The 14,198-nt window shown below is 32.4% G+C and overlaps 1 protein-coding gene across 7 annotated transcripts in view; it reads right to left on the reverse strand.

Moving 5' to 3' along the window:
• Nucleotides 1–11,788, reverse strand: part of dicer1 (dicer 1, ribonuclease type III) — a 57,259-nt gene extending 45,471 nt beyond the window's left edge. For 4 of the 7 annotated variants that reach the window (XM_005158665.6, XM_021467115.3, XM_005158666.6 and 1 more), the window contains exons 1-2: nucleotides 11,688–11,788; nucleotides 1,949–1,999 (exon numbers count right to left, since the gene is read on the reverse strand). The gene's annotated coding sequence lies outside the window, so the exon portion shown is untranslated. Of the gene's footprint in view, nucleotides 1–1,948; nucleotides 2,000–11,491 lie in introns of all 7 variants that reach the window. The other 3 variants (XM_021467114.3, XM_073926975.1, XM_073926973.1) reach the window with 1 other exon arrangement.
• Between the last annotated feature and the right edge of the window lie 2,410 nt (nucleotides 11,789–14,198).

The raw sequence follows: 14,198 nt of genomic DNA on the forward strand, positions 1-14,198 counted from the left end.
TATAAGGAATGTAATTCAATGATATTTTTAAATAAAAACTTAAAAGTTTTATTAAGATGAACTCTTGATGATTATATTGCTGTTAATAGTCAGATTGGGTAGTTATACATAAAGGAAAATTAAGACCTGTTAAAAAAATTTAAGACCTACAACACAATATTCCAGTGAATTTAAGACTTTAAGGTCTAAAATTTAGCATTTGAGATTTAAGACATTTTAAGACTCCGCGGATACCCTGTTAAACTTAGTTCATGTTAGTAAATATTACAAACTAGCAATAATGCAACCTTATTTTAAAGTGTGACCATTAAATTTTTTTACTACAATGTAGTGCTGTGAAATAAAACAATTTATTAAAAATAACAAAAAAATTTTTTTAAACTAAACTAAATTATATATAATTTATATAAAAACTAAACTAAAAAAAGATAAATTGTCAGAGACAAATGTATTGTGTAACAAGTTTATTTTTTACATCTTTATTGTTTACTTTTCTAGAGAATGTATAGAAATGTACATTGCACTGTATTGTGTATATTTGTTTTCTGTGTAGCGTCTTAAATTTATTTTGTGTACTTAAATGTATGTCAATGTATTTTCAACTGTCTGGAGCCTGCACCTAAGCTTTCACTCATCATTGCACACATGCTGCTGGTGATGTGACAATAAAAGTAATGGGGTATGTGCACAGTTAGTGTTTTTTAGCCAATGATAAACTTCCAATGAAAGCTTAGGGTGACTGTTTTCAATTTCATAAGGTTTATTTTCCAGCATCGATGTTGTAATGTAATTTCAAAACATTCCTTTAAATAGACTTAAGCATTGATTTAGTTGTTCAAGCAGAAAACGAGATGAAAGACCGTCAGGATCAGCAGGCTAGAGTAGAAACTCCACTGAAAATACAGGGGTAAAATAAACTGTCAAATTTTAAAGACATGGCAGGGGAAATTGAATTTAATACAGTGCTTCTTGTCCAGTCAGAGACCTACTTTATATCGTATATCTTTCAGGCAGTAAAGATCAATGATTTTTAAAGAAATCTGACCTTAAATTTGCCAATTTTACAATGGAAAAAGAGTTTACTGGAAGCGTTGAGGCTGGCTGGCTGAAAGTAAAAGTCTGTGTGCATATAGCCCATTGGATTCAAATGAAATATCAAATGAAAATTGGTGCTTTTATAACGGCAATGTATATTCATTTTTTTATAATCTTGAACATAAAAAAGCATGACATAAAACGACCAATAATTTTGCCATTTAACTTTAAAAAGACGTTAATATTTTGATTGACTAAATATAATAATTAGCTATTTTCTACCTGATTAAATGAGAAGCAATGCACATGTAAAACTAATTTCAACTTCAATTCTTTTTTGTTAGCCATTTACTTTAATACTATACTATTTAAAAGTTTGCTAAAATAAAGATGATTATTTGAGGGTGAAAAAGTTCCTTACTCTGCGCCAATGGCATTTGTATGACCAAAAACATAAGGATCCTGTTACATGTTATTAGCTCAAATGTAATTTAAGATGCAATAAAATTTTATCCGAGAAATTTGAGTGATGGAGAAACTGAAATCTCAGCAGTCATTTTTTCTATAATTATAAAATTCAGGTCATCATAATATATTATTTTTGGGCTTAAGCATTTCATATGATCAAAATCATTATAAAATTATTTTTAAAAGAGCAGAAACAGAATCTAATTGTTTGAAACGGAAGTAATTGCAATATTATAAATGTCACATTCAAAGTCTTATTAAGATATTTATTTCCCACACACAAATGTTTGAATGGTTCATTATTTTATATAAAAATAAGTTGCTAAAAATAATGAAAACACATTAATGTTTCTTTATAATATTGTATAATTGTCTAAAACCTACTGTATACAAATTATTCACTGATCAGTGGGCATTTTTCATCAGAAAGAAATGATCCGAGTACCTCAAAGCTGCAGATGGGGGAGGGGGCCTGAGACAGTATTCCTTCGATGTTCTGAAAATGAAGAGAGAGAAAATACAGCTTGTGATAATGGACATATCTCTGGCAAGGAGCGGACAGCTGAATTCGGATGACAACTGGCTTGTCGACACGTTTTTGCCACTCAGGATCGAGCCACACGTTCCTCCCGACCACCGCTGTTCGACACAGCTGCAACAAATCACCACAAGTCATTTCAGCTCAAGTAACACAAGGCTTCATTTTCAGTGAGCGGACACATTTGCTCCTGGTTAAAAAGCTGCTCTCAGACTCCGTGTTCGGGTTCATGAATCTCTAATGCAACCACATAGGTTATTTACTTTCAGATTTCCAAAACGCTGACACACATCTGTTTCGGCGAACCAAACATTCGATGTTAAACGCTTGACTGCAAAACAGCTGGCCAGGTCACGGCTGTCCGATTCCACTACACACAAGCAGATTTCTAGTGTTATTAAAAAATAATAAATAAATAAAAATAAATCAATGCTCAAGACAACTCGTTACTGGTGCTTTCAATTGGTCAAATTAATAGAACCACAAAAACGATTACAGCAGTAATTATGATATCAGAAAACCATTTAATAATGTGTTAAAATTAGCTCAGTTCCAGTTTCCTTTACTGTGTCATTCAAAACATCACAGTAAATGTAATGAAAAACAAAATTACATTTCAAAAAACTTCAGAAAACACTATAAAAAAACATAAGCTTTTCATAAATGTATAAAAATATAGGTATATATAAAATATAAACCAATTTAAAATCACAAAAAGAAATTAATATTACTTAAATACGTATCAGTGTTTCTTCTAGGATTTTTTTTTACAGTCAGTCAGTACGTCACCTTAAAGGGTTAAACAAATAACGCACAGCACTACTACAGTTACAGAAAAGCTTGAGCTGTTATAATTCACTTACCTTTTAATGTGTTTTGGTGAGATTATAACCCGCCATTAAAATAACAACAACAACAATGACTGAATGTTTTGAATGAGAAGCTGTAATCTAACCGTGGCGGGAGTAATTTTTGTGTGGTGCCCCACCATGGCAGAATTATTGAAGCGGAAACAATGTGTACTGCACAAGTAATCTTGATGAAACTGTTCCTTTTAAAATAGTGTAAGAGACTCCAGAATCTAAGTCACTTTGATCTGCAACAGATAAGGCCAGCTCACATTGTTTGATTTTTTTATAATTCTAAATAGGGCTTTGCATTTAATCGAAATCAACTCGTAATCGCAATTTTCAGCGTTGCGATTAGCTAATCGCAAGTGGCTGTGATATGATATATATTTTTATTTTATTTCCCTCGCCCAAAGCAAATACGTGACTGCAGTCTGTGTGTGATATCTTACTAGCCAATTGAGTGAGCACACTTTCATTCTGCCCATTTAGAATTGCACAACTGAACTATGCGGAACGCCCACAATAAAAAATAAACAAACAGGAAAGTGCGGACAAGTGGGATGATGGCATCTGCTTCAGAAGCATTTAAAGACTAATTGATATAAAAGAAAAACAAGACACCGATAATATGGGAATATTTTGGTTCCAAAGTCACAGACACTGAACAAAAACAGGTGATCTGTAAGAATTGTTGCCACAGCATGAGGAAATAAAACAACCAGCTTAAACAACCTAAAAAAGCACCACAGATGGCTATATCAGGAGTGTCTTGCTAAAAAGTCAACTGAAATCATTGCCACCGGCATTCAATCTAGTAGCAAGTAACAGCAAAGTACAATTTCAGAGTTGTTTTAGCAACGTTAGTTTGCAGACTGATCTGTATTTTTATAATTATTATTTTTTGTTTGTACACTAAGCTACACTATCTCCCTAATTTGAGTTACAGAAAGGTAAGGTCATTTTATTTGTGGCTCTAGAGAAAAATTAATTTTTCATATCTGTATATTTACAAATTTGAATAAATGTTTAAGTTAATATCTTTTCAGTTCCTTTTTTAGCATTTAGCAGTAAGAAGCTATGAAACAGATTGAACTGAAGCTTGACTACAAAATTAAATCGCAAATCAAATCGAAATCACAATGTCAAAAAATAAAAACGCAATCAGAAATTTTCCACAAATCGCACAGCCCTAATCCTGAACGATTGAAGCATGTCAGACTGCATGAACATAGCTCACGTCACACTATAAGATCTCAGCTGTCATAATTTCAGACTGAACGACAATGAAGAGGCGCCAAACACGAAAGAAAACTACTTTAAAGTTTGACGTCATCCATCTGTGACACTTTTACTATCCTGCATTCTGAAATGATTCCTCACAGCAAACATAAACGATCTTTAGCAGCAATTTTGCACACAGCATGTCTCAATGATAAAACAAAGAAAAAACTGTTTTGACATTTCCCCGCGGCCATTGAATTGTTGCATCGATTGCATCATCAGATTCTACGCTCTTATTGGTTCTAGGATTGATGCTCATCGCAGCTTTTGCCACACTGCAGGGAAGTGTGTGAAAACTTCTGACACTGCCAAACCTTCATTGGAGCAGTTGTCTGTGAACATGTCAAACCAACACCAAATATTACAGATTTTAGCCAAGGATTTATGGAATCTTTTAGGATTTCCCAAATTTGACTCAGATAACAAAATTGTGGCTGTTTAACAGTAAGAGCAGTACTTAAATTATTTAAATTTGCTTAATAAAAAAACCCAATGAAAACGGTAAACAAAAAAAAAGGATATATTGCTTGTGAGATGCATAAAAACAGCACAGAGTTAACTGCAACAGTGAACACTTATTCATTATTAACATATTCTATAACTAGATCTGATGGTAACTCTGAACTTCACACTATAACCAATTTTTTTTTTAAATGTTATTCATTGATTTTAATAATTATTATTTAAAAATATGAAACCACCAAACAGTGGCAGCAAGTACATTGTAAAATCAGCTCACAACATATATAAATCTAAAAGAGTAAACCAAATGACAAAATATATTAAATAATGCAATTGGGGCTTGTATATATTACACAACAAATGGACCTGACCTCAATCACTTTTGGTGATGCAATATATATAGACAAAAATCTTCCGAGACCGTAAAAACAATTGCAATGATAATTTTTGTTGTTCCTAATTTTGCTTAAAATCAAATCAACACCATTAACTATAAGCTAGAGTAGTAAACATTTGAAGTGAATCAGAACCTTTTATCAAAGTTGTCCTTAAACTATTAAACAACATCCAAGCTTGATTTAGAATTTTGAAAATACTACTACTAATAATAATTTGATCCACTGGAAAGTGTTGACTACTGTATGCTGGACTTATGAAAGTGCTCTTATTAGGGCTGCACAATATAAGAAAAAAAATTACATTGCAAAGATTTGTTTTTGCATGATATATATTGCCATATGAATATAATTTTGAAATAAACATAAAAAGAAACTTGGAAAAGAAAAATAAATAATCATTTTAGACTGAAATGATTTCGTAAAGCAGTGCATGTGCATACAATATAATAAACAAATAAAAGGCATAGATAAATAAAAGAAAGAAGAAAAAACGAGAAATAAATGAAAGAATGCTTTATGGTTTGGAGTCTAACTGTATTCAGGTACAGAAATGTGATTATCAAATGTAAATAACACCGTATAGTCTTTGTTGTATAAAAACTAATACAATTAATCTGTGTTAAAACTTCAAACATTATAACTATTATAATTTCTTAAAGTCAAATGGTTTGAATTTGCTTTAAATTGTTTAGCCACAAGCCTTAAAAACACAAGCAAAATTAAACACTTTTGATCTATTAAGGTTAAAACATCGCAACGATGCAACAATGTTCTGAACTGTAGTTCTTGATAGGGCTGCACGATATTGGAAAAATCGTATATGACAATATTTTTCAGCAATATATATTGCGATGTGAATACAGTTTCACCAGATAGCAATGAATGTTTTTGGGGAGTCATAAGAGTATTCAGGTGCAGAAACTGAATAATTACAATAGCAAAAAAAAGCTTTTATTACTTTGCTTTGTCTCATTAATAATCCAAATATCAAATAATTCTTAGATCAAGTAAAAATAGTTTTTGTACTTCACTGAACTTTAGAAGAAATATGTTTTCCTTTAAATTAGTCAAATTATCTGTCAGTGGGGTAAGTAAAATATTATTTTTGCTTTAAAATGCAGCTATTTGGACATAAAAAACAAGACAAAATATTTTATTTGCATAAATTCTGTATGTATAAAGTAATCAAATACAATTCTGTAGCTTCTGGTCAAATGTAATTCAGTCTCAACATTACATATCTTGTAATGTGACTATTGCGAATGTGCATATTGCGATATCAATGCTGAAATGATATATTGTGTAGCCCTAGTTCTTGGTCAACTATAATCCCAACTTGACATTGCAAATCTTACGATGTTTCTATTGCAGATGTGCACATTGCGATATTGATGTGAAAACGATATATTGTGCAGCCCTAGCTCTTATTGTAACTGAGCACAGCTACGAACACTCAAACAAAACTATGAAGACGTCTAGACTCGCTGTTAACCTCTAGCCACACTGACTGTAGGCAGAACGTCGGGCCAGACGGGCTGCATACCGCAAACCCAGTCGAGTTTCAGAACAAAGCGCTGAGCTTGACCTACATTAGCAAGTGAATGACTCTGAATATAGCAGCAGCTATGATCCTGTGAGGACTGATTACCTACTAAGATTCAACTCAATCTTTCAAAAAAGTGCTTAGTACAGCAAAAACATGGAGAGAAAATGAGAAGGGGAACTGTAGAAAAATAGCATTAGTGAAAGCAGCTGTACTTACAAGGTTAGCTGACCACAAAATGAAAATTCTGTCATCATTAACTCATCCTAATGTCTATCCAAGCCCATAAAAATGTATTCGTCTTTGAAACACAAATGAATTCACCCACAACATTGACATTTAAAACTATTAACAGATAATAAAATAACAAAATAATCCATCCTTATTAAACAGTTTATAGCATTCAGATGCAAAAAATATATAATTTATCAAAAATTAATTGTATTTAATTTTCTCAGAAGGTGCGATTTTCCATTTGAGCATTCAAGTTCTGCAAACTGATTACCTCAGATAATCATAAAACACAGTATATTAATTTGCATATTTTGTTCTTCTGTTTATAATTTGTTTATTTTATGCAGATATAATCCTCGAATCCTTTCTAAATAGCGCTATTAAAATAATTTTGTAAAACAGCTTGTATATCACAACATATATTTAAAAAAATATTAATAATAAAGGACCAAGTATTTTTTTCCTCAATATTGAGCAGCCTCAGAATTTTAAGTGAATAAAAATGTATTGGAGCATCAGAATACACTAAAACTTGATTATAAATATCTTCATTTGTTTTCAGAAGATGAATTTAAGTCTTTTGGCTTTGGAATAACATGTAAGTGTGGATGAGTGGTCATTTAAACTAACATTTAATGTGGGGCTATATATAATTACTGTATTGTCAATAATTTCAAATCATGCATTTGAGACAATGAGCTCCATTTATGACTAAACTACCAATAACATATGCAAACATGACAAAAACTGGCTTCAAAATAAATCCACATGCATGAGTATCAGCACAAACGTGCCCAACACCTGATTTAAGGCCTCTAAGCTCACACTTGTCACATGAAAGGGCCCCTTCAGGCCAACCTACCCCGCAGGTCACCTGATTTGACCCGGAAAATAAAGGGCAGGTTTCCATAACCCCGTCTTAGATGCACTAATAAATTCTCATCAATAATTCATTCTGCTTACATTACTGTCACTTTTTTTGAAGGATGCAACTAGTTGATTCAGCAGAGTACTGCATTTGCAGCCCACATGTTTACAAGTGTTAAATATTGTAATGAAATGATGCTGTAAGCAATTTATACATTTTGTCAACTGGTTCACTATATTACAGTGTGTTATTCTTATGTGAAGCCTGATCTTAAGAGTAGGGCCACAAAATACTGAAGAAATGTGCAATATTGTTAATGAGTATTGCAATAGTGATATTTCTGTATATATAACATTTAGCTATTTCTAATCATTTAGTTGAGTAATGGTCATACTAAATCAAAAACGTAAAATATATTTTTTTTCTGATCTAATTAAATCTAACTCTGGCTAAAAAAAGTCAATGTCCAAATATTTAGACTTGAACAATATAAATGACTGAAAACCTCAACAGATATTCTGATTCTTAAGAGGTGGGCATAAAGAAAGTAAGGCCCCATTTGATAAGTCAATTTGGAAAAAACAACCTATGTGCGCAACAAACAAATACCTGGCCCATAAAATAAATTTAATTACTATTGTTGTGATAATTTTAGATATATTCTAGACTGCACTTTAGACTAAATCAGTTTTGAACAACGGCCAATCATGAGCCCATTTCAAACAATGTAAGCAAAAAATTTGAAACCCTTTTTTTTTTTGTTCATTTCAATGGTTCGCATCAAAGTATAGTACTACCCTTTCAAATAAGTATAATACCATATTATCATTTTTTATTTTACATGTAACACGGCTGTAACAGTATTTATGGAAGACTAAATACAATATATTTAAAATAGCCTTGCTATAATTGCAATTTTTTGGACAGATATGGCTATTTAATTTATGACTCAATTTAAGCTTCAAGATGATTTTAATTGAATTAAAGCTTCAGCTTAATAATCTTTAAACCGTGTCAACAATTCTGTGACAGCTCTTAAAAATGACCTGTTTTTGTTTGGTGTCTGTGACTTTGAAAACAAAATATTCCCATATTACAAATGCTGTTTTTCTTTGATATTAACTCGTCTAGTACTGCTTCTGAGGCAGTAGATGGCATAATCCCACTTGTCAGCACTTATTGTGGGCATAATTCAGTTGCGCAATTCTGATTGGGCGGAACAAAGTGTGCTCATTCAGTTGGCTAGTTATAAAGCCCCAATCAGATCACACAATTTCAGCACAATTTTCTTGACATAGGGTGTCGTGGAAAGTCGTAAACGACAAATGGACATTGAGGTAAAGTTGGTTTTAGATTTACACATGAGACTTTCTCCTTTATAATATAACTTTAGAAAAGTATTCTTCGCAAACTCTAAACAGTGAAATCATTTTAGCAGCCATTGACCATCAAAGTACAACAGTGTTCACAGACAAATAAATAGTGCTAATGTTGTGTTAGTCACACTAACGTGATTTCAGACTGAATATTCAAAGTATCATGGTAAACAATATAGGGAGCATGTCACAAATTGTCACTGAATGAATGTGCGCATATAAAACCAACTTTAACTCAATCAAATGGATGCCGTGACACAAGATTTAATCGTTTCTTCATGTGTAATGTGGCAGTTCACGACAACCGATACTATAGCTGCGCAATTAATCGTTAATAGATCGCAATCTCGATTCAACCCCCTAGACGATCTTAATCCAGCATTTCTACGATTCTGCCAATCATATTTTCAAGTTCAGGAGAGAAGAAAAAGCTGCACGAGTCTTTTCCTCGTTTCACAAACGTTGTTTAGTGACATTGACACCTCTAAATGATGTTGAATGAGTCACATACTGTATTTATAAGGTATTATTCACCTAAAAATATTATTTTTGTTTTAATATAATGTTTTCACGATCAGGAAATCATACGTGACGTAAGCTGTTATCACAGAGAGGGGTGCGTCTACTTTAGTCAACAGAACCTGCGTATGTTGCGAGTAACAGGTAATAAAGTTCTTAATAATATTCAGTTTGTGGCACAGAGTGATCGTTTGGGAGCCGCGCGCAAAGTATGAACAAGCACTTCGCAATCAAAATGAAACAAAGTGTGCACTTCATTTAATGATCATATCGCATTTTAGAGTTATGATAACGACAAGCATTTGATATGTTTTTTCTTTCATAGCGAACTCACAGTTGTGCATGAAAATAAATGTTTACAATGTCAGTATAACTACTCTAGCCTATATATTCTTTAATAAAATCTGATAATGGCAAATGTCTGATTTTACCAGTGAATTAAATTGTCTAATATGACAGATTGCAAGCATATATCTCAAACATAATCATTCAACATAAGAATTATTATAAGAATAGATTAATATAGAATAGAATTATTTATATAAACCAGTAGACCTACACATAATATTATTATTGAGGTTGTGCCATATGTTTGTTTTTACCATACCTTTATTTTACATCTACAAAATTGTGAGAAAATCGTGATCTTTATTTTAAGCAAAGAAATGTGATTCTCATTTTAGCCAGAATCGTGCAGTTCTAACCGATACCATGTTTGTGATGCCTCATGACACCATCTCAGAAAGTCTAGCTAGCATGTTTAATCTTCTGAAGCATAGCGGACTGGTTTTGAAGATGTTATTTGTTTACATATGCATTTTATATTGCAGCCTCTATCAAATTGCGATTCGATTTTAATAAATCGCACACCCCTATTGCTAACGTTGTTTTAAAGTCACACTTAAATGCAATTTCAGATCGAATATTCAAAATAGAGTTGTAAACAATTAAAGGAACAATTAAAATGAACGAATGCACGAATATAAAATCAACTTTACCTCAGTAAGTTATTTCAGCATTCTTTAGTATCTTTGTTTGTGTTCAACTAAAGAATTTGGATTGGAACATGTAAATGAACAAATGACAACATAATTTTCATTTTTGGGTGAACTATCCCCTTTAAATGCGTCAATAAAATAGTGCTAATGTTGTTTTAAAATCATACTTAAATGCAATTTCAGATCGAATATTCAAAGTAGCATGGCAAACAATACAGAAACCATTAAAATGAAGGAATACAAAACCAACTTCACCTCACTAAGTTTTTTCAGCATTCCTTTGTAAATTGTTTTGGGGTTGGACAGGTTTTGTCCTAAACCTAAAGTGGATGAGCAAATAACAACATAAATTTCCTTTTAGGGTGAACTATCCCTTTTAATACCACACTGACTTGATTCTAAAATAAAAAGAAAACACTTCAATACGAGACTAACGTACCCCACACACAACAATAATGCTTCTTACACAAACAAATGCCACGCAGATGAAAATCAATGCCCTCCAGCAACATATTTACGGCACTATGAACACCTTAACAATCACAGAAGCATCTAAATATATCACCATACCCTAAAGATTTTTAATCATGCAAATCAGTTAGGCCTCATCGCGACCTTGGCCTTGGCCAGCAACACACCCGAGCCCCCCTCCAAAAAAAATCATGCATCTGTCAGTTTGCCAACCATTAACGCGACTTCTGCGCTAATGCTAATCTCTGATTACACATGAAGTGCATCCCCAGATCTCAAACTGTGCTCATATTCAGTATACGCCTGCCATGTGAATCAGTCTTCTAACGTTTGAGGCTAGCAGACGCGTGTAGCTAAAAAGGCATCGTCACGCAAGAATTAAACACCATACATTGATTTACCTCATTTAAAACCCTCATGTAACGAAGCACGTACGTTATTGCATTTACACGGTCAAAGGTTGAACGCACGGACAGTTCCCAACCAAATGTACACCGGACAGTTCGGTTTTTAGGCTGGCAGAGGTTAGCACGCGAGCTCGTGTTAGCTTCGGCTGATTTTATTGATTATTTCAAGATCCTGAGAGGAAAAACAAACATAAGCGATCAGCGCGGGAGGTGCTTGTAGATTGAGGCTAGTGCTCACCGATGGTGAATTGTTTTAATGGTCGTGTTGTGCTGAAGAGTGTCTTGTTAAACGGTGCGGAGCCCCTCTCTCCCCATTCCCTCCTGCTGCTGCTGCTGTTGTCAGGCTACTGCACGCATGTGAAGCCCGCTACTGCAAACAACGCGGAAACTGCGAGCACTGCTAACTACACAACAAATCCAAAGAGATTCTGCTACTTCAAAATAAAAGTCGCACTTGTAGGCAGTATGGATGTTTGAAGAAAATGTAGCGCTTTTACTCACACTAAAATAGCAGAATTTGATGATAGTTACTTTTAAGTAACGTAATGCATTACATTATTGAGTTATTTCCCCAAAAGTAACTAGTTGCGTTAGTTATTTTTTATGGTAAGTTAAGTAATGTGTTACGTTACTGAGTTATTTTTGCGTAACTTTTAAATACCTGGCTGAGGCTTGATCTCTTTCAGAACTTTTTTTTTCTATCTTTTTTTTAAATAGAGGAGCTCTGTAATTAATAACACACTGTAAAACCTACATTTACCTTTAAAAAACACATCAAAAATATTTTAGGATAATGTTTTCTGAGAATTCCTTATGCCAGGGCTATGCATGCAGTATATACAGATTATCAAAAGTTTAAAGCAATGTGTTTGCTACTTTTGTACTATTTTTCTGAAGTATCATTGTCCGTTAAGACAGTCTCCTTTTCAAAATAATGAACGCATTCTCCCATTGATTGTGTAATTTATTTTGACTACTTCACTTTTAATTCAGCATTTTAATATTTTTAAAGCTGATTAATTACAATAAAAAGTAACTTGTGTTACATTTTCAAAATAAATAAAATATTATAACAAGTAATGCACTACTTTACTCGTTACTTGGAAAAATAATATTATTACGTAAATCGCATTACTTGTAATATATTACCCCCAACACTGACTGTTGATATTTTTAAATGTTTGTTGGTACTGTCTTTCGTTTGATATTCACAAGTAGCCTGTGTATATTGTGTCATTCCAGTTAAATTTCTAATTTAATAATTTTTCCTATTTAACTTTTCTCATGCATATTTCACCCCAGACATGTTTGTAACGGAATATGTTAGTCTTTGTTCCTATAGTTTGTGTTTTATTTGAGTTTTATTTTTTTATTTCTTATGTTTTCTTTTTATTGTTTGTTTATTCATGGTTTATTTTAACGCTGGGTCTCAAAACAATAAAGATGAAATACTCAAAATATATTCACTTATAATATAACTGAGAGAAGATTTTTTTCAACACATTTCTAAACATAATAATTTTAATAACTCATTTCTAATAACTGATTTATCTTATCTAGCCATGATGACAGTACATGATATTTGACTGGATATTTTTCAAGACACTTACAGCTTAAAGTGACATTTAAAGGTTTAACTGGGTTAATTAGGTTATCTAGGCAGGTTAGGTTACTTTTAATGCTCTATAAGAAAGGATTTGTCTTTTAACATTCTGACGTTTATAAAGAAAATTCCACAAAATAATTTATTTATTTTACAATAAAAGTTTTTTATTTTTATTTTATTTTTTATATTTATTTAAAGTAAATGCAAAAATTTAAGTTAAATTTGTATGTTTATATTTGTAAGTTCACATTTACCTTTTTTATCTTCACCAATCTTATGTCTGATGTGCAATTTGCAGACCCTTTAACACAGTGGAGCGTAAATCTGGCTCTCACACTGTTGTTGAATGTGACCAGAACCGAAAAGAGGTGATTATGCGTACTGGAGGTGCCACAGACAAGGCAGCAAGAAAAACATACACTTTTGATATGGTGAGTGATTGCCTTATTTTAACCATCCACATCGTGAGCTTTAATGATATCCTGTGCAGTGATGCTCATTAAATGTCTAATTTCAAATGTTTTAGGTTTTTGGCCCTTCTGCCAAACAAATTGAAGTTTATAGGAGTGTGGTTTGCCCCATATTAGATGAAGTTATCATGGGCTATAACTGCACAATCTTTGCGTGAGTATATTTCTTTGAATATCATTTTTTTTACCTAACTGATGATTTTACATGTTACATCTATTTGCATCCCGTGCATTTATGTTTTTCCTGTTTGATTAAAGATATGGGCAAACCGGAACAGGCAAAACCTTCACAATGGAAGGTGACCGATCACCTAATGAGGAGTTTACTTGGGAAGAGATAATTAGGCAAGTTATTGTATAATGATGGTTTGTTCTGTAGACCATCAAAAATTATAGCTTAATGGGGCTAATAATATTGACCTTAAAATGTTTTTTTTTTTTAAATCTATCCGAAATAAAACTTTCTCCAGAAGAAACAATATTATCAGACATACGGTATAAATTTCCTTGCTGTGTTAAACACAATTTGGGAAATAATAAAAAAGAAAAAACATTTCAAAGGAGGTTTAATCATTCTAATTTCAACAATATGCCAGGATGAAAATGAAGCATATATTTTTCAACACCTAAAAAAGTGCTAAATAAATTATAAATAAATTTACATTTCATCATA

This window comes from Danio rerio, chromosome 17 (assembly GCF_049306965.1).
Source record: "Danio rerio strain Tuebingen ecotype United States chromosome 17, GRCz12tu, whole genome shotgun sequence".
NCBI lineage: Eukaryota > Metazoa > Chordata > Actinopteri > Cypriniformes > Danionidae > Danio > Danio rerio.